Consider the following 18934-nt stretch of genomic DNA (forward strand, 5'->3'; position numbering starts at 1 on the left):
TGCAATTTACAATTTTGATGTGTGTGCTTAGCTCCCCTACCTGAGCTTGGTGTGCCTCTTAACTGATATATCAGCACAGAAAACTGTGCATTTTAAATTTGAGATTAACATACATGAATCAGTGATTTTCCTTCTCTTGGTTACTATTGTGGATAAATCAAAGCTCAAAATTTGGAAAGGAGCTGCTTTCTTTCTGCACATTAAGCTTCTTAAGAAAACATACACTTGGCTACAGAGCATGCCTTCCATTTGAGGAAATGTAAAAAACAGGGCTTAGAATTACATTTTTTAATGCAACCTATTACAGCTCTTAATCCTTAGTAATTGTAAAAGAATAGTTGAGATGCTGGGTAGTTGGTTTGTGAATATACTTTCTATTTGTGCAAAATTTAAGTGTGACCATCTGTTTAAAAATTATTTTTCTATTTGTCATTCCTTGTGATTTTTATACATATTTTAGCCTGGTTTTATCTTGAGACAATCTTTATTTTCTTTTAGTTTTCTAGAAAACAAAAATTATATCATATTTTAAAACATTCTCAAACCTTTTCAAATAGAATCTTCTTGTTAAGAAGTAACTTTATCCAATACTTTGCTTTTACACAGACATTAGGGGCACATCTCTCAGAGGCAGGTTGTTAATTTTTGCTTGTCTGAGTTGCCACTATCAAAATCAAGATCAAGGAAGTTTTAAACTACTTAAACTTACTTCTTTCTACTATTTATATGTCTGTTTCCCAAAATCTTGAGCCAAATATCACCTTGCATTATTTGCAATTCAATAAATATTTATTGAATTTCTACATTGCATATATAGGATTCCCCAGCTTCATATAATACTATCATTTTAAGACCAGCATAATTTTTAAAATTTTATGATCTCTTATAATTTTCAAACCAATCAAAAATATAAATAAATGCAAAAAAGGATAAGGGTGAGTGGTAAACTAAGTGAAGGAAAGCAAACACCAAGTCCAAGGTAGTAAATATTTTGAATTATTTTAATATTTGCTCAAATAATGGTGTTTGAAAACTGCTTGCAAATCTGCCTTAAAAGCAGTTGACTACAATAAATAGCTTGTTTGAATAAATAGCAAATATGCAATGAGGCCAATATGTAATAGAAAGTATGTTCTTTTCTAATGTTAAATTTCCTTTTTGCTACCCATTAACAAAATCAGTATCTCTTGATACCAGCACAACGATAATTGCATTATTCTCCCTCCAACATATCAGTTTTTCTGTTTGATATCAGAGACAAAAAGGAAGCAAAGGGACATCTGGGTGGCTCAGTAGCTTAAGCAGCGGAGTCTTGATTTTGACCATGGTCATTATCTCTGGATTCCTGGGATCCAGCTCTGCACGCTGGGCTCTCTGCTCAGTGAAGAGTCTGCTTGTCTCCTTTTCCTTCTGCCCGCAGTCTCTTTCCTCTCTCTCAAATAAATAATAAATCAAAAGAAAGAAAAAGAGGAAGAAAGAGAAAGAAAGAGAGAAAGAAAAAGGAGAGAAGAGAGAGAGAAAAGAAAGAAGAAGAAAGAAAAGAAAGAAAGAAAGAAGAAAGAAAGAAAGAAAGAAAGAAAGAAAGAAAGAAAGAAAGAAAGAGAGAAAAAGAAAGAAAGAAAGAAAGAAAGAAAGAAAGAAAGAAAGAAAGAAAGAAAGAAAAGCTTGGAGGACTAATACATTCCCTGGAAGCAGTGATGTGGTGCCAGAGTCCTGATCACAACTTTTGGATAAATTATTAGTTGCTTCCATCAGGTTAAAGTTTTATGATAGTCACACACACAGAGAGAGAGAGGCAGAGACACAGGCAGAGGGAGAAGCAGGCTCCATGCACCGGGAGCCCGACGTGGGATTCGATCCCGGGTCTCCAGGATCGCGCCCTGGGCCAAAGGCAGGCGCCAAACCGCTGCGCCACCCAGGGATCCCTTTCCATCAGGTTATTTCCCAATGAGCATTTTGTTTCAATGTCTGTGAACTTGATCCAGATCACTGAGTCACTCAGTTCTGCTTTTTAAGATACATATCTCCATATTTAAATATTCATCATCTAGCAAATATTAGTTTTGTAGAAGAGATGTACTGGAAGTAATTTATTCATTTGATAATAGGATTCTTCACAAGACAGAAGGCTTACACTTTTTAGTAGCAGGTTGCCTGGAACATCATGAGGTTTTCTGTAATTGATTTATTATGCAATTTTATAAATCCACTTCTTAAGAATTTCAAAATATACCAATACTGTATTTGACCTTTAATATATCGTTATGTAGTCCATTTTCCCACAGCTCATATTTTGCATGGCTAATAGCTGCACCGGATATGGTTGGAGCATCAGCATTGGCATCATTACAGCAATTTGGAAATGTACTGACTGGGGGAGTATTTTCTGCTTATTTTGAAAATATTTAACCAAATTATGAAATAGATGTAAAATTCAATAGAGCCTAACCCTGGTATCCTTGAAGAGTTTTTGTGGTATCATTTCAATTTAAAAGAATTTTCATCTTTACAGTTAGTGAAAACAGCCCTAAACTGAATTAAGACTTTAAAGCTTGGGTACTAAAAATGCGTGGCTACTTAGCTCCTGAAAGATAACTGCATAAAAGGTCACTCATGCATTCAAATAGCCAAATATTCTTTCCCAAATGTTCTGCTTCTGAGGATCTTCTCAAATGAATAAATATTCACTTTGTAAAAGCTATTACAGAGTCAGTATTAGACACTGGGTGATGGTTGCAATCCGGTCGAGCATTTCTGTGTCATGCTTGTCATTGAATGACTAATATTTACACTGAGAATTCATGTTATCGGTAACTTGGAATAAAAGATTCTCTTGGAACATGGTTCTTTTTCCCTGGCATTTATAAGCAATTGAAATTGGGCTAGAAATTGCATTACATATTAAAATACAGATAGGTTGTTTAATCATGTATCTTAATGCATTATATATTTCTTAGCAGTAGTGAATTTCTTACATGAATAAAGATGGATATCAAGACTAACAAAGATAGATTGGAAGGAACAATAATGTATATTTCATTGGGTTGCAGAGTGATGAGTATTTCCTTCTGAATATTTTTAGTTATTTTTTTGTTCGCTTAAACATGAATGAGATACATACTATTTGGATGTAAAACATTTTTCACTCCATTCTATATTTAAGTCTATAAAACAATTTTTTAAAAATCTAATTAACTGAGATATGCTGTTTTTGATGCTAGTGGAATATTACATGAAAGTCACAATATATTTTGGCTTCTGTAGCTGCAACATTGCCTTCAAGCTCTAGGAACTTCTTAAAATGCAACCATAAATTCTATTTTATTGATCCAATTTAAATATAAATTTTTATGTGAAAATTGTCTTCATTTTATTTTGAATTTAGTTTCATTTTATTTTGCCAAGATTACTAACAATCAGGGTGAATTCTTACAAAATGTAAATTTTTACTCATACTTTCAAAATAAAAATGATGAGTTTCACAGAAGTACATAGCTTCGCATTTGTTTTAGTACTAAATACATTAGATCCATTCATTCAACAAACACAGAGACTCAACTACGTGCCTGCCACAGGCTTACCCATGGAGAAAAACTATTGTTCCATATTACTGACAAAGGAATCTACTCAAATGTGTGCTGATATAGTTACTGTGTAACATAATAGGTCCTCGATGCATGTTTGCAGAACAAAGGAATGGAAGCTATTAACGTAGCTTGATAGTGTTCATATCCATCTCAGAAACAAAGATCCAACTGAAATGTAACATAAACTGTCTTCTCTAATGGTCATATTTCTTTCTAATAGTTCCTTGATACTCTCTACTACTGCTATTTTCAATTTGAAACATTGGTGTTTCCAAGTCCAAACATTTTTATCATTTTAAAAGGAAGATTTTTCAAAATTGCAGGGAGGATAATGTTGAACCAAGAAATGATACAAAACCATAATAGCAAGTCAATATTACACAGACACACAGACACAGACACACAGACACACACGCACACACACACACACAAACACAGAGGGATATTTTACCAGTATTATTAACCATGTTGCATGGCTGTAAATATGGTTGAAATGCAGAGATTATGTTTGTGGCGTAATCATTTTGATTAAGATGTCAAAGTATCTCCATTGCTCACTGGATTAGCCCCGAATAAAAATAACCAACTATTATATATTTTCATCATAAATATACCGAGAGGTCTAATCACCATCCTAATCCAAGAACACAAAGGCCAAAGCCAGAAATGGTTCCACTACACCCTGGTTGGTTTGTATATTTCAGCTTCACTCAACACCTCTGCTCATCATCACAGTAATTACATCAATTTAAAAATGCAGAAAGTGAACTTTTTTAAAAATAGAATTTAAAAGAGACAGGATTCTAATTTCACAAGAGACGTTGATTTTAGTCTTATATATAATACTTCAGGTCCCTGTTCAAAGATTTCAAAAGACATATGTATTTAATTAAATGCAACCCTTAGTACCATTTCTCTAGTTTTCTAAAGAATTTATTTCCTCAGTAGTCAATTAATCCCTATTATATGCTAAATCTATTGATATGATTATATACTTTTCACCTTGTTATAACTCAAAAGCACTTTTTTTTTTTTTTTTTTTGTATTCGGGAGGCCCCAGTGCCCTTGGTAGCTCACTCCAATCTCTCACACACACAAAGTCAGAGTTAGCACAGCAAAGTAAAATTAATAATGTAACCAGTTTTTTCCGCATAACAAATCCACATTTCACAGTTTGATCATTAGTGTCAGTCCCTTTCCAATGGAGATAAAGAAGTAGAATGACCTTCTTATGAAAGATATGTTTCTTGCATTGTTAGGGGACGTGATGACAGATTATGAAAATTCCTCAATACCTCCCATGTGAAAATCTGAATTCACAATAAAAAAATGTCATATGAAACTCTAAAAAAACTCTAACTCCACATAGCTGAGTTTTGGTTAATTGCCAATTAAAGATTCTTTAATTTGGGGTGGGAAAACTTTGTCCTACATAATGAAATTTCCAACCTTCTAGTGGCACTTACCATGTTTTCCCTGCAGTCTTTTTGCTGTAGACTGTAGAAACCATTGGCACGGTCCCAGAGACATTCAATGCACTAAATGCATGCTTAATTAACTATTAGGTTAAGCTTTAGGGGCCCCTGGCAGATGCATTGCAGTATCTCAGGTAAACTCAGGCAAGGAACTACTGCTTGATTTCTTTTCACCAGGCAAAGCTGTTTTACTATTATGCTAAGTGAATATTATATTTTTCTAAGTCTACGGTAATAACCAGAAGACTGACCTATGGCAAGGTGAAGACTCCCCTTCTCCTGCACTTTTACAAATGCACACCCCTTTCTTGCTTACTCAGAACCATTCACCTTAGAAATTCTCGTCAGAGCTGTGGCTTCCAACCCAGGTCTTATCTCCTATATACCCGTGGAATTGTTCAAAATGTTGATGCACAACATACTAGAGAATCAGAAAATTTAGATCCTTCCCCCCATTTTTTTTGAGAAAAATCCAGTGGAACGTTTTCTGCTATGTTTAGTGTAAAGTCTTCCTCAAACTTGTTTCTGCAAATAATTTTGAGATAATTCCTCAGCTTTCTTCTTGAAATAAACTCAACTCCACAAAGTCTTCATTCACAAATGATATTGATACATGGATTATCAATTCTGAGGATTGTCAATGGTACACTTCCCTATAACAAATGAACCCTAATTATAAATGAAGTCACTTTTCATTTCATTAATTCATGTGGTGAAGAAGAAAAAAATTATTTATTACTGCAAAAATGAATAATTCATGTGATTTTGTAGCATATTTTTACATTTATTATTGTGAGTCATGGTTGATACAACCAACCCCTTAGGAATTGGTGACAGTTGAAGTATTAATGTCACTAGACATTACATGGATTTCATGTTTTTTTAGTTTGGATTCATATTTTACAACTTGCATTTTGTACTTTCACTAGCATAGTGGGAAAATAACTTATGGCCCATTTTAACTAATAAAATATCCCTTGCCTACACCTCAAAGACAAAAGAACAAAGAAATTATGAGAGTAGAAGAAATTGGCTATACTCTCCACCACTCCTATGTTATAGTGGTAATGTTCATAAATTTAGGGACTATATAAGATTTTCTCATTTCAGATCATTAAGTGAATTTAAAGAATTTAGAAATCAGTCCAATAAGGCAAATTTTATGGATTATGCAACCAAAATTAATAATTTTAATAAACAAGGGCACCTGGGTAGCTCAGTGGTTGAGCATCTGCCTTCAGCTCAGAGCGTGATCTCAGGGTCCTGGAATCAAATTCCACATTGCGCTTCCCACAGGGAGCCTGCTTCTCCCTCTGCATATGTCTCTGCATCTCTCTCTGTGTCTCTCATGAATTAATAAAAAAAAAATCTTTAGAAAAATAATTTTAATAAACAATTTTAAATGATTTATTAAAATTTATCAATACTGGCTAAATTAGAGTTCTACTTTCCATCAACTTCTTGGGAATATGTAAATGTCCTAACTAGAACTGAGAGATGGAGACAGGATCACTGATACAAGTTCATTAATTTTCTTCATGCACATTAGCAATTTACCCGTCAATAACAGCCAGAGCCATCCCCTTGTCATACAAGATGACTTACTTAAAATTAACTTTTTCTTCCCCTAAATAGTTTCTAGTAGACATAAGAAACAAAAACATAATGACAAAATCTGAATAGCAACCATATCAGAATTCCTTTTAGGTCATGAGATCTCAACTCGCTATGATTTAAACCTTGTCAAGCCACTACTCAAGAAGTACAGACTTTGACTTTTATTTACTGTATCTACCTGCTGTGTTCATCTAGTATAATTAGGTTAGTCCCTTCCTTTTTAACTGCTAGGCCAAAGGGGTAAAATGTATTCTAAAGTATTATGCAAAATCGAGCTTAGCTCATCCACTATTGAAGAGTAGATAAGGATTTGGTACTAAATATGTGAAACTCAAGCCAAGGGCTTGAGAATTATAAATGTGATCTAAATTATAAAAGTGGATCTAAAGCATTCTAATCAGCTCTAGAAGAATAAGAAGAGGAAACCAAGTTTGTCAGCGTGTAGTATTAGATCCCCTCTTTACTAAAGCGGGAATATTTCTGAGTTCATCGTGTGTAGGAAGTCCAGTAGAGAAAGAAAAAGACATTATGCGAGCCTTCAGGGAGCCAGGCCATGCTTAAAACTGTAGCCCAAATAAAGAAGAGAATCTCTATATAACTCACTATTTATGCATTAACAATATTTTGAAATACTTTTGAAAGGGTTGCTTGTTAGGAGTGTGGCTAATAAATTGTCTTGGTATTTAATCACTGTGTGTTAATATTTTTCTTCCTCTTTACAAACATAAAATAAAATTTATATTTTTATTACAAGGAGTTTCTCTGACTTCCACAGACACTTAATCAATTTCGTTCTTTATAATTGTTGAACAGATCTACCACTTTTACCACAATCCAAAATATTTATTCAATACTGAGCATCTTCAGTGCTTTGTTCTTGGCATGGTGAGACAGATAAGGCATAACAGAATCTAACCTCCTCTCAAGGAACTTATAATACATCAGAGAAAATAAGATTCTAGATACAATAAGAGATATATATTCTGATAATCATTATTTTAAATTAATGGCACAACTAGTATTTAGTATAAACACATGATGCTATCATTTCTCTTTGTGGTTGTCAAAAAGACTCAATGTAGTATTTGAAATTTTGAATGAATCTTGAAACTTGGTTAGTATTTGATTAGGCATAGAGAAAGGAAACTTTCATTTCAGGTGGGCAGTCTTGATAAAGAAAGGCATGGGAACAGGAAAGAACAAGGTATATTTATTTTTTGCAATAAATCTATAACAAATACCCAATTTGTGTAAGGCACTATGTTCCAGAGGGCAATATGCTTCCTGATTTACAAAACTAGAGTTGAGGATGAAGGGTTTACCCAGGAGTAGAATAAATACAGTCAGTCTGTATAAGGGGACATGTGCATTCCCAATAGTTGCTGTACTGTGTAAAACCATGGGGTTCAAAGAAAAATAGGGATAGGGCACAACAGTCAAAATACCACCAGTATGTGAAAAAAAAGGGAAATCTAAAACAGTGGCACAGTTTTATACATATTTAAGAAATACATAGATAATATATCGAATAGACACTTTAAGTTGAAAAGGACTTGAAATTTGCTTGTGGACTTGGCTGTTGGAAGGTTTGCTGTTCTGAGTTGTGAGATGGAGAGAAGGTTATTAGAGAGCAAATGGGAAGTTGTAACATCAGGAGAGGATGGTGTGGCACATAACATACCTGTGGTAAATGGAGGGAGCTGGTAGCTGTTCACCATGTGCTCACGGGTACATTTTCTGAATTGCCACACTGCTAGGTTCAGCTGACTATGTAGGTTGCCATTAGTGCCCTCTAACCTCCTGTCCACCCCTAGGAAAACAGTGATATATGATAAAAATACAGGTAAGCCAGAGGAATAGTGGTTAGGACCTTCAGCTAGATGATTACAGGAATAACAAATGCAATGGTCTAGACAAAAATTCTCTTCTTTTGAAATTCTGTTTTGGCAATTACACTTTTCCCTTTCTTCCATATAGCTTATTTAGTAAGATTTAAGTGTGTTGGCCAAGTTCCCCTACTTCCAAAGTCATGCTGGGTTCACAGTCTGAGGGGTGAAAAGGAATTAGGTTAGTGCCTTCCTTTTTAACTGCTAGGCCAAAGGGGTAAAATGTATTCTAAAGTATTATGCAAAATCGAGCTTAGCTCATCCACTATTGAAGAGTAGATAAGGATTTGGTACTAAAGCTGAGGTCATAGTAGAATTTATTTACCTGGCATGTCTTTGAGCAAATACTATTTAAGGGTCTAATGGTCTAGAAGGAGTAAGATAGGCAATGAAAATATTGAGGTGTTCACTGACATTGACATGACTAACACTGTTCATCGTCAGAAACATTATCCATGTCTACTCATGGTAATGAAAATGTACTTACTAGCAATAGAAGAATATCAAAACTCTAGTGAACAAGAAATGGTATGAGTTAATAACAAAAAATAATTTATTCATCGAAGGTCAATTCCCTATATATTTGTCCATAAGTGTTATGCGATTCTAATGAAAATACCAAAGATAGCATTTGGGAGAAGATAGTGTAGACAAAATGATAAAGTTAAGTTTGTTTGAGAAAATATGCATGCTAAAATGAGCAGGATATATGTGGGGAGAAAAAGAGGGAAAGAACTACGTCTGATTGTTTTACATATAAAACTGGCAAACATTTTAAGCATGATAAAACACAGGCCTGGAGAGCATGGGGTTAGACATATACTCTTGAATATAAATATAAATTGGTGGAACATATTTGGAGGAAATATGTCAGTATCAATAAAAGAAAGATGGCATATGGCTTTTATGCTGAAATTTCACTGTGATGAGTTTATCCTATAGACCTCCTTGCAAAAGTATACAAGGGTGTTCTTTGAGCATCATAGATATTCAAAAGTTCTTAAACAGCCTGCTTTAAAATAACAAAATTACTAATACTTAAAGATTGGTTATACATTTTATGTTTTTCAAATTCTTTAAGTCAGTATCTCCCAGTCTCTAGATGTTTCTATTGCTACAATAAGGTTTCTCATAAAATGGGTTCCTGGGATCCCTGGGTGGCGCAGCGGTTTGGCGCCTGCCTTTGGCCCAGGGCGCGATCCTGGAGACCCGGGATCAAATCCCACGTCGGGCTCCCGGTGCATGGAGCCTGCTTCTCCCTCTGCCTGTGTCTCTGCCTCTCTCTCTCTCTGTGACTATCACAAATAAATAAAAAAATTTAAAAAAAAATAAAAAATAAAATGGGTTCCCAATATTTCTACAAATCTGTTAATCAATAGATTGTAATTAATATTTAAATTGCTGCAAAGTTATAAATCATTGGTTATTTTGTATTTCAAGATCATCTGGGAACTGTAGAGTTTTTTAAAATGTTTTCTTTTTGTATTTTTTATTTGTAGGTTTTCATTGAAACGGGGTCAGAATAGCTGTTCAACCAAGCAGTATACTTATTCCATTCAAATAATATTAAATATTAACTCCTTACCACATTTATTCCATTGGTATGATATTAAATTTGCATTTAAATATTGTATCTTAATCTGACTTATTTCAACTAGTATACCACCCTCTAGGTCCAAGCATGATGTTGCAAATAGCAAGATTTTATCTTTTTTCATGGTTATGTAATATTCATCTATCTGTCTATCCATGTATCTATGTTTCTATGTATCCATCTATCTATCTACTTATCTATGTATACATACACGCACACATACATGCATACTCTTTCTTTTTTACCCATTCATCTATGGATGGATAATTAGGTTACTTCCATATCTTGGCTGTTGTAAATAATGCTGCAATAAATGCAGAGGTGTATTATCTTTTCAAATTAATGTTTTCATTTTCTTTGGGTAAGTGCACAGTTGTAAAATTATTAAATTGTATGATATTTCTTTTTTATGATTTTATTCACATGTGGAATCCAAATAAAACAAAATGAATAAAAAACACAAAGCAGAATCAGACCTATATATATATAGAAAACAAGCAGGTCATGGCTAGAGGGAAGAGGGTTGAGACAATGGGCAAAATGAATGAAGGGGAGTGAGAGATACAGGCTCTCAGTTATGGAATGAGTAGGTCATGGGAATAGAAGGTATGGCATAAGGAATATAGTCACTTTTATTGTAATAGCATTGTAATGGTGACAGACACTAGCTACAGTTGTGGTGAGCATAGTATAATGTATAAAGATACTGAATTACTAGGCTGTACACCTGACACTAATTTAACATTATGTGTCAACTATGCTCAAGTTTAAAATAAATAGATAAGTAATGCATCTTGCTTGTACAGAATTGGCATTCTCTATTTTGTGGGACTTTACTATTCATGGAGCACTCAACTCCTTAATATATTCTGTCACAGACTTCTTAACTGGTGTCACCTGAGGAGAAAAGAATCAGAGAAAAGCACATTAGCCCAAATTAAACTATGTTATTATAATATAATCAACATTGAACTATTTAAATTTCTTTTACAATATTAGGCTTTGGCTTCAAGTTTCTATGAAAAGAAAAATAAACTGTCAACCAGTCTTCTAAGTATGATTAAGATCCATATTCTAAACTAATGTTTTCATATGCTCAGGGAACTGATCAGAATTCTAGAGCCCCCTGAATTTATTCCACTACCATCCCATCAGACAAGACATTAGTACAGCAGCAGGATAATTCAGAAATACATTTCTTAGTTATTTCATTGAGTTAATACTAGGTACAAACACTGGCATTACAGTGTATGAAAGAAAGGTAGTATGGTCCCTGTTTTCTCTACAAAAAAGAACAGGTCACAGCAGGAAGGACATAGAAATAACTACATGTGAGGGGCATTTATGTGAGTTCAAAGGACCTTTGCCTCCTTTGTGAGGTCAATGTACCCTCTGCTGTACATTGCCATCCCAGCAAAGGTCCATTAGGTTCTGAAATCAGGAATTATTACATGAAAGCCGTAATAATGGAGGATTATGGTTAGTGCCACGAGACATATACCAATGAAGCAGAGTTAGTCTTCAAATAATAGTGAGGTAACCTTTGACTTGAGAGGGAAGGCAACAAATTAGTGAAGGGAATTCCAGTGAGTGCTGAAACAGTATAGGAGGGAGGCCTAGGAAGATTGACACATTGTCCAGATAGACATCTCAAGAGTGGCTTTAACAGAATTAGAGGAATGTCAAAAATATCTAAACCAGGCTTGTAAATTTAGAATTCATTGATGGGCAATCAGGAATTTCACACAATGAAGCAGAGATGTGCATAAACATCAGTGCTCAAAGGGAATTAGCCAAAAAACAGTGTACCAGGGGGCACCTGGGTGGCTCAGTGGTTGAGTGTCTGCCTTTGGCACAGGTCATGGGGTCCTGGGATCAAGCCCTGCATCAGGGTCCCTGCAGGAAGCCTGCTTCTCTCTCTGCCTGTGTCTGTCTGTCTGTCTGTCTCTCTCATCATTCTTTGTCTCATTAATTAAAAGAAAAAAAAAAGTCTTTAAGAAACAGTGTCTCAGGTGCCATGCACATGATTAAAGACAGTAATTCACATGAGTATACTCAACACATACATACACCTCACTTAGAAAGTGTGAACTGTTAGAGAATTGTATTGTCTACAAATGCTACTGTTTCTTTATAATCTTCTTTGTTTCTTCTTCTCTCTCTCTCTCTCTCGGCATTTGACAGTTCTTTAACTGAGGGATTCTTATAAAGTTATTTTTTCTACATAGTTCTAATGCTATTTTTTCACATATTAAGAGACCAAAGGCTTCAGGACTGTCTGCACTAAACTTATATCTGTAATGAAATGTCTCCATTTCTCATACATTGTATCTTGGCTTCTGAGATCAGATGAGATGGAGCGTGTTCAGAGTGATATGGTGTGTAGACTAACATATCGGATCTTGGAATAAGGGCTAGAGAGTATGTGAAGGACTAGGAGCCCAGAAATGTTATTTTTATATTCTACTACTTTAATATACCCCAGAGTAGGCTTTCAGTGGTTTTCCCACCACTTATATCTTTTATATCTTTTTTATCATATGAGAATCACACTGAGTATCCCAGTAATTGCATTTGATACATTTTTAAAGATTTTGTTTACTTTTCTCCTCAATGACAATGTTATTATTAAATCAGTAAAAAAGACAGTCAAATTAATTAATTTGTCACTGTCTAGTTGAAAAAAAAAAGATTTTGTTGTAACATTTCTCTTGGTATACATTAAAATAGTCTTGGATAAGTATCATACAGAAATTCACAGCCTGAAATATTTTGGTGGCACTATTACTGGGAAATTTGGAATCTCAGAACTTTTCATATATGTGTACTTGTAAGAATTACAAACAAGAAAAAAAACAACACTTTCTTTAGCCAGAAATATTGATTAATTGAAGGGATATTTGGGGCACACAGAATCAGCAGATCTGGAGGAGTGGATTCAGAAGATATGCAGATACCAAGGTAATTCTGGAAGGTCAAAAAACAGCAACAATTAGTGATTTAAAAAGATCTGACCAATCAGGATGCTACTGCTGTTGGGAAGTAAGAAAGGTCATACTACAATACTTCACTAATTGGAATATAATAATAGATTAGATTAGTAGAACTATCAAGGGAAGCAAATACTGAAGAATAAAAAACAAATAACGAATGCCCATTTTAGCATAATGGAAGATCAATAGTTTTAACTCTCATTTTTAAGTTATTCTTTTTATTGTTTTACTATAAATTTAATGTATGATTGATAATTACTTGAAAATAGAAGAATGATAGCAAAATGGGTCATTTTAGGTCACTAAATAGTCCCATTAAAAAGTAAAATTGCTAGAATTGAAGTATTAGGTTCCTGGTGCTGGTGTTAACAAAGTAGCACAAACTGGATGACATAAAACAATAAAAACGGTTTATCTCACAGTTCTGCTGACTAAAGTCTGAAACGACGGTGTCTGCAAGGCCATGGTTCCTCTCGGACTCTGGGTGGAATCTGTCTTTGTCTCTTCCTAGCAGTGGATGGAGGCAGGTTGCCTGGATGTTTCTTAGACGGTGGTTACATCCTCCCAATCTCTGCTCTGCAATCACGTGAGTCTCTGTCTTCACATGGCATTTTCCCCTTCTTATAAGGATATCAGTTGCATTGGATTAGGGGGCAGCCTAATGACTTCATCTGCGTTACTTTTATAAACACTCTACTTCCAAATAAGGTCACCCCCAGAGGAATCGAGGGTCAGGACTTCAACACACCTTTATGGAGGAAGCAATTCAACCTATGAAAAGTGGTGTTTATTTTCATTGTTATCTGCATACATCAATTTTACAAGGTTGTCTATGGGGACATGAGAAGCGATATCTTATTCATCCATGATGCCCAAATGCTCATGTGTTTTACAACTTAGACAAAACATGAGTACATCATGCTCAGTGGTGTAAGCCAGAATCAAAAAGACAAATATTGTATGATTTCACTTAACATCAATTATAAGAATCAGCAAATTTATAGAGAAAAGAAATCTAATAGTGGTTACCAGAAGACTAGAGAGAGAAAGAAATGAATGATATTTACCACAATAAAAATTTAATCTTTTAGAAATGGACAAAGCACTTGAATAGATACTTCATCTATTAGCTATTTCCTACCACAATCAAGGTTTTAGTCTGGGATGTGGTTTCATCAGAGGTTTGACTAGGGAAAGATCCACTTCTAAATCCAAATTGCTGGTGGCCAAATTCATTTCCATGTGGCATATGACAAAAAGCCACATTTTCTTGCCAGCTCTTGACTAGCAGCCATTTGTAGCTCCTTGTCACATAAGGAATTGCAAATAAAACCACAGTGAAATAACACTATCATCAGAATAAATCAAATAAAAAACCCTGAGGATATCAAGTATAGGGAGGAAGTGGAGTTACAAACCATTCATATACTACTGATGGGAATGTAAAATTATTAACCAATTTCTTAAAAAGTTAAGTTATAACCACTACATGGCCTATTCATTCTAATGCTAGTTATTCACCCAAGAAAATGAAAGCACATCCATCCAAGGCTAGCAGATGAATGCTTGTAGAAGCTTTATTTATAATGGCCAAAATCTGGTAACAACTTACATATGTTATCGACAGATGAATGGATAAACAAAAGATAATAGAGCCATACTATGAAATACTATTCAGCAATAAAATAGAATGAAATATTTTCCATTAATAAGAAAGCATGAGCTACTGATAAATGTAACAACATGGATAAACCTTAAGATTTTGCTAACTTAAACAAATCAGACATAAAAAGGAGGACATACTACCTGATTTCATTTCTACTGCTTTCCAGTAAGAGTAAACTACTCTATATTGACAAAAAGTAGATCAAGGTTGCTGGGGCTTGGAGTAATAGGAAGGACAGACCGCAAGGAAGCATGATAAAACTTTTGTGAATCATGGAAAAGCTCTGAATTTTATTGTGTATTTATTGTGCATTTTATTGTGGAAAAGGTGAATACATCTTTCAAAGCTCTTCAAAATATATTCTTCATATGATACAAGTATTGTACTTCAAATATCCCTCCAATTTATAAAAATAAAAAATAATAAAATAGCTCAATATAGAAACAAAGTGTTATACAAAAATACTGAGGAAGAATCTCCCCTTCTTTAGTCCCTCATCCAATTGTTTCCCTGATACTTACTTATATTGTGAGCTTAGAAGCAATATGAAATTTGTTCGGCAATTTCGCAACAAAGAACAATAGTTTGCTCAGAGTGATAAAAAGATTATCAACTGATACAATTTCCCTCTTCTGTCAGCAAGAAATCAGTATGTTAAGTCTTGTCACTCAAGAAAAAGATTACGGGGACAAGGTGATGGGATAAAGGCAGTAAGTGTCACAGACACTTGGTTTCATAAAATAAAAATCCTCCGAATTGCTAAATAAGATGGTATCTTCTCCACTGTATCCCGATGGGTAGATCAAGGCTGATAACCACTCTATTTATGGCATCATCTAAATGGGAAATGCATTTGCATCTAAGAAGTTTTGAAAGAAGTCTAAATTCAATATCTCATCTTGAAAGTACATCTGAAAAAAACTTGATTTGTATAGGTTCTTTATGGAACCTGGACAAAATTTAGTCACAGAACTCAAGCTTGGAAGTGGAAAAATTGGGTCATATGAAGGAGTCAAACTTGTGTGTAAGAAGAAGAAATAGATTTAAAGTATTGGAAATAAGACTCTCAGGTATCAAGGAAAGTGTATTAGACAAAAGTAAAAGGGTAAGTTAAATTGTACCTTCAGAATAGATTCTGAACTTTTCTTATTATATCTCTCATCAGTAAAATAGTTTGAGCATAGGAACTTTATTAATTCATTTTTGTATTTGTTACATATTTGGTTACTATGAACTATAATCACAAACAAAGCAATATTATGTATACTACAAAACAGAATAAAGGTGAGATAAACAAGATTTTAATGTATTTACATTTTTATTTTCTTTATTGACAGTACAAAAATGGCTAAGTACCACTTTGTAATATAGTTACAGAAATGTGTGACTCTTATTAAATATATATATATTAATTTATGTGTTTAAATGTATTTCTTTAAATTTTTGACTTTCATCATTCCTCAAACTGAAAAACACCACCTTTCAAAGGTATTTAATATAGACATGGGGAGTGCCTCACTGGCTTCTTTTTCAATCTCACCTCCACTTCTAGGGTCGAGTTGCCCTTTGAGTAGGTTTTATGTAAGAGAGAGGTAAAAGTGTATACATACATACATATTCACTTACATTTTGCAAGGAAAACAACAAAACACTAATCTAGATATTAATAAGTAGATACTTCAGGAGGTGGGTGGAGGGATAGGGTAACTAGGTGATGGCGTTAAGGAGGGCACATATGAAATGAGCACTGAGTGTTATATGCTGGCAAATTGAATTTAAATATTTCTTTTTTTTTTTAATATTTCTTTTTTTAAAAAGGAGTAGATACCTCTTGGGAGAAAGAGAAAGAAACCCTTAATCAGATCATATCACTCCATTTCTTAGATGAATCCCCAACTCACTTAAGGAAGAAAGCCAAAGCCCTCACTTACTTACTAATAGGGTTGCCAGTTAAAATGCCCAGTTTCATTTGAATTTCACATAAACAACAAAAATTTTTAGTATAAGCATATCCCACATACTATAACATGTTGTCATTCTTGGCTAAATATTAGACATAAACTACTTTTAGGAATACCATGTCATTGCTCTACATTTATAGTTACTTGTCATTGCTACATGCTATGGATTGTTTGATATCGTAAATCTTTGACTCAGTCTTATGATTGCATGTGAATTTTTTTTTGTATGCAAGTCTTATTTTATGTTTTTTTTTTTTTTTTAAATCGAAAAGTGTTGATATTCAGTCATGGATATCCTAGTTGTCCAAAGTTGATTTTAAAGATGGAATTGAATCATAACACTAGTTTATTATTTTATTTATTTATTCATTAGAGACACAGAGAGAGAGAGAGTCAGAGATAGGCAGAGGGAGAAGTAGGCTCCCTGTGCGCAGCCTGATGTGGGACAATCCCAGGACCCAGGAATCACACCTTGAGCTGGAGGCAGATGCTCAATCACTGAGCCACCCAGGCATCCCCATAGCAGTAGTTTAAAAAGAAAAAACTAACAACTTGGATTTTGGATTCACACTAGAAGCCCAGGTTCCACAATTTCTTTCAGCATTTTCAAGTAAAATGAGTTAGTGATTGTTTTCTATACCTTGGATTAAGCCTTGAGCTGGTCTCCTTGTTTTTCGGTCATTAGAAATGCTTATTTCCAAGCATTGGAGAGGCCAGTCTGTCATGCATAGGCAGCTGAGAAGCCCTGGCTCATCTAGCCCTGACCTCAGCTGCACCCTGGGTCTTGGGATGCAGAATTCACTAGGGCTGCAGGAACCTCAGGAGTGGGCTCAGGGACCCTGGCCCATGCAAGTGATGGGAGGCACAGTTCACCTGGCCAGATGGGACACCTGTGTGGCTGTGATGATGGGGCTTGGGGGAATCTATCTCAATGCTAGACTTGCTTGCATTTATAGGGTGGGCACCCAGGAGGGTGTAGAGGACCTAAGGGCACTTTGTATGGCCCTGGCTGCCAACCCAGGGGGCAGAGGATCAAGAGACCAGGTGGAGAAGGGCCATGCAAGAACATGGCTAGCCTGGAGAGGTGGGGAACAAAGAGACCCACCTAGGTCAAAACATTCACCTCAGAGACTTTGGAGTTTAGGAGCATGTAGAGGTTTGGGTGGGTAAGGAGGAGCAGCAAGATGTGCAGGGACAAATATTCAACAGAAACAAGTCACCTGGCTCTGAGAGGGGTTGTAGCTCCTGAGGGAATGGTAAATTATATAGAAGATCCTGTTCAACAGATCTTTTATGCCAAAATCACTTTAAGGCCAATCTTAGGGAGAAAAGAAAGTGACCATTCATCCAGTACTAAAACTCCAACCATCATCCAAGTTAGATCCAAAGCACTTTCAACACCACCACAACCTTGGCTCTTGAATTTAACCAAATGGTGGTGTCTGGGTGGAGGATGCCTAGCCCTGAACCCGCTAATGGCTGTGAGAGTCTTTCCTGGAGCTCAGTTTTTAATTTTTTAATATCAAAGTCACAACCATTCAGTAACAAGAGCTCCATTCTCCAAGGGCATGATGCAATGCATCATTTCTCTTTCCCCTTAATTGGTCGTGCCTAGGATGAGCGGGATCCTCTACAGAGGAGGAATGTGAAGAGGGTTGAAGGAAGTGACCCATGAGCCAAGAAAAGGAGTAAAAGCACATTTTACTCTGCCCCATTTAATCACAATTACCCTTGAGATAGAATGATGGGAGAGGAAAGGTGGATATTTGAATGCAGAGAGAATCAGTTTGTTCTTAAGCAAAGAACATGATTTTAGGGAAAGAAATTATTGAAAGATACCAAATAGCTGGCCACACAACCTTGGGAAACACAGAAAATTCTTGGGAAAAATCCCACTACACACATGCTCCAACATAGTAATTACATATGAATATATTGTACAGCATATACGTGGCTTAGATTCATACTCACAAGCACACTTGAATAGAAAATGTAGTGAAAAGAAATAGGTTACAGCATTTACAGGGGGTTTCTCTCAGCACCAGCATTATTAATGGATTTTATTATTCTCAATTTTGTCTCTTTTTCAATTACACTAGAAAAAACATATTTTATATTTTAATCAGAAAAAAAGGAATTCACCTCATTAAAAAAA

General features: G+C 35.0%; 1 long non-coding RNA gene across 5 annotated transcripts in view; it reads right to left on the minus strand.

The window, feature by feature from the left end:
• The window catches only part of LOC144312065 (uncharacterized), a 145053-nt gene that overhangs the window by 14731 nt on the left and 111388 nt on the right, over nt 1-18934 (minus strand). For 4 of the 5 annotated variants that reach the window (XR_013377505.1, XR_013377504.1, XR_013377501.1 and 1 more), the window contains 2 exons: nt 11016-11056; nt 8361-8489 (listed from right to left, as the gene is read on the minus strand). This is a non-coding gene — a long non-coding RNA (uncharacterized LOC144312065). The remainder of the gene's footprint in view (nt 1-8360; nt 8490-11015; nt 11057-18934) is intronic. The other variant, XR_013377503.1, reaches the window with a different exon arrangement.

The sequence above is a fragment of the Canis aureus genome, chromosome 4 (assembly GCF_053574225.1).
Source record: "Canis aureus isolate CA01 chromosome 4, VMU_Caureus_v.1.0, whole genome shotgun sequence".
NCBI classification, from domain to species: domain Eukaryota; kingdom Metazoa; phylum Chordata; class Mammalia; order Carnivora; family Canidae; genus Canis; species Canis aureus.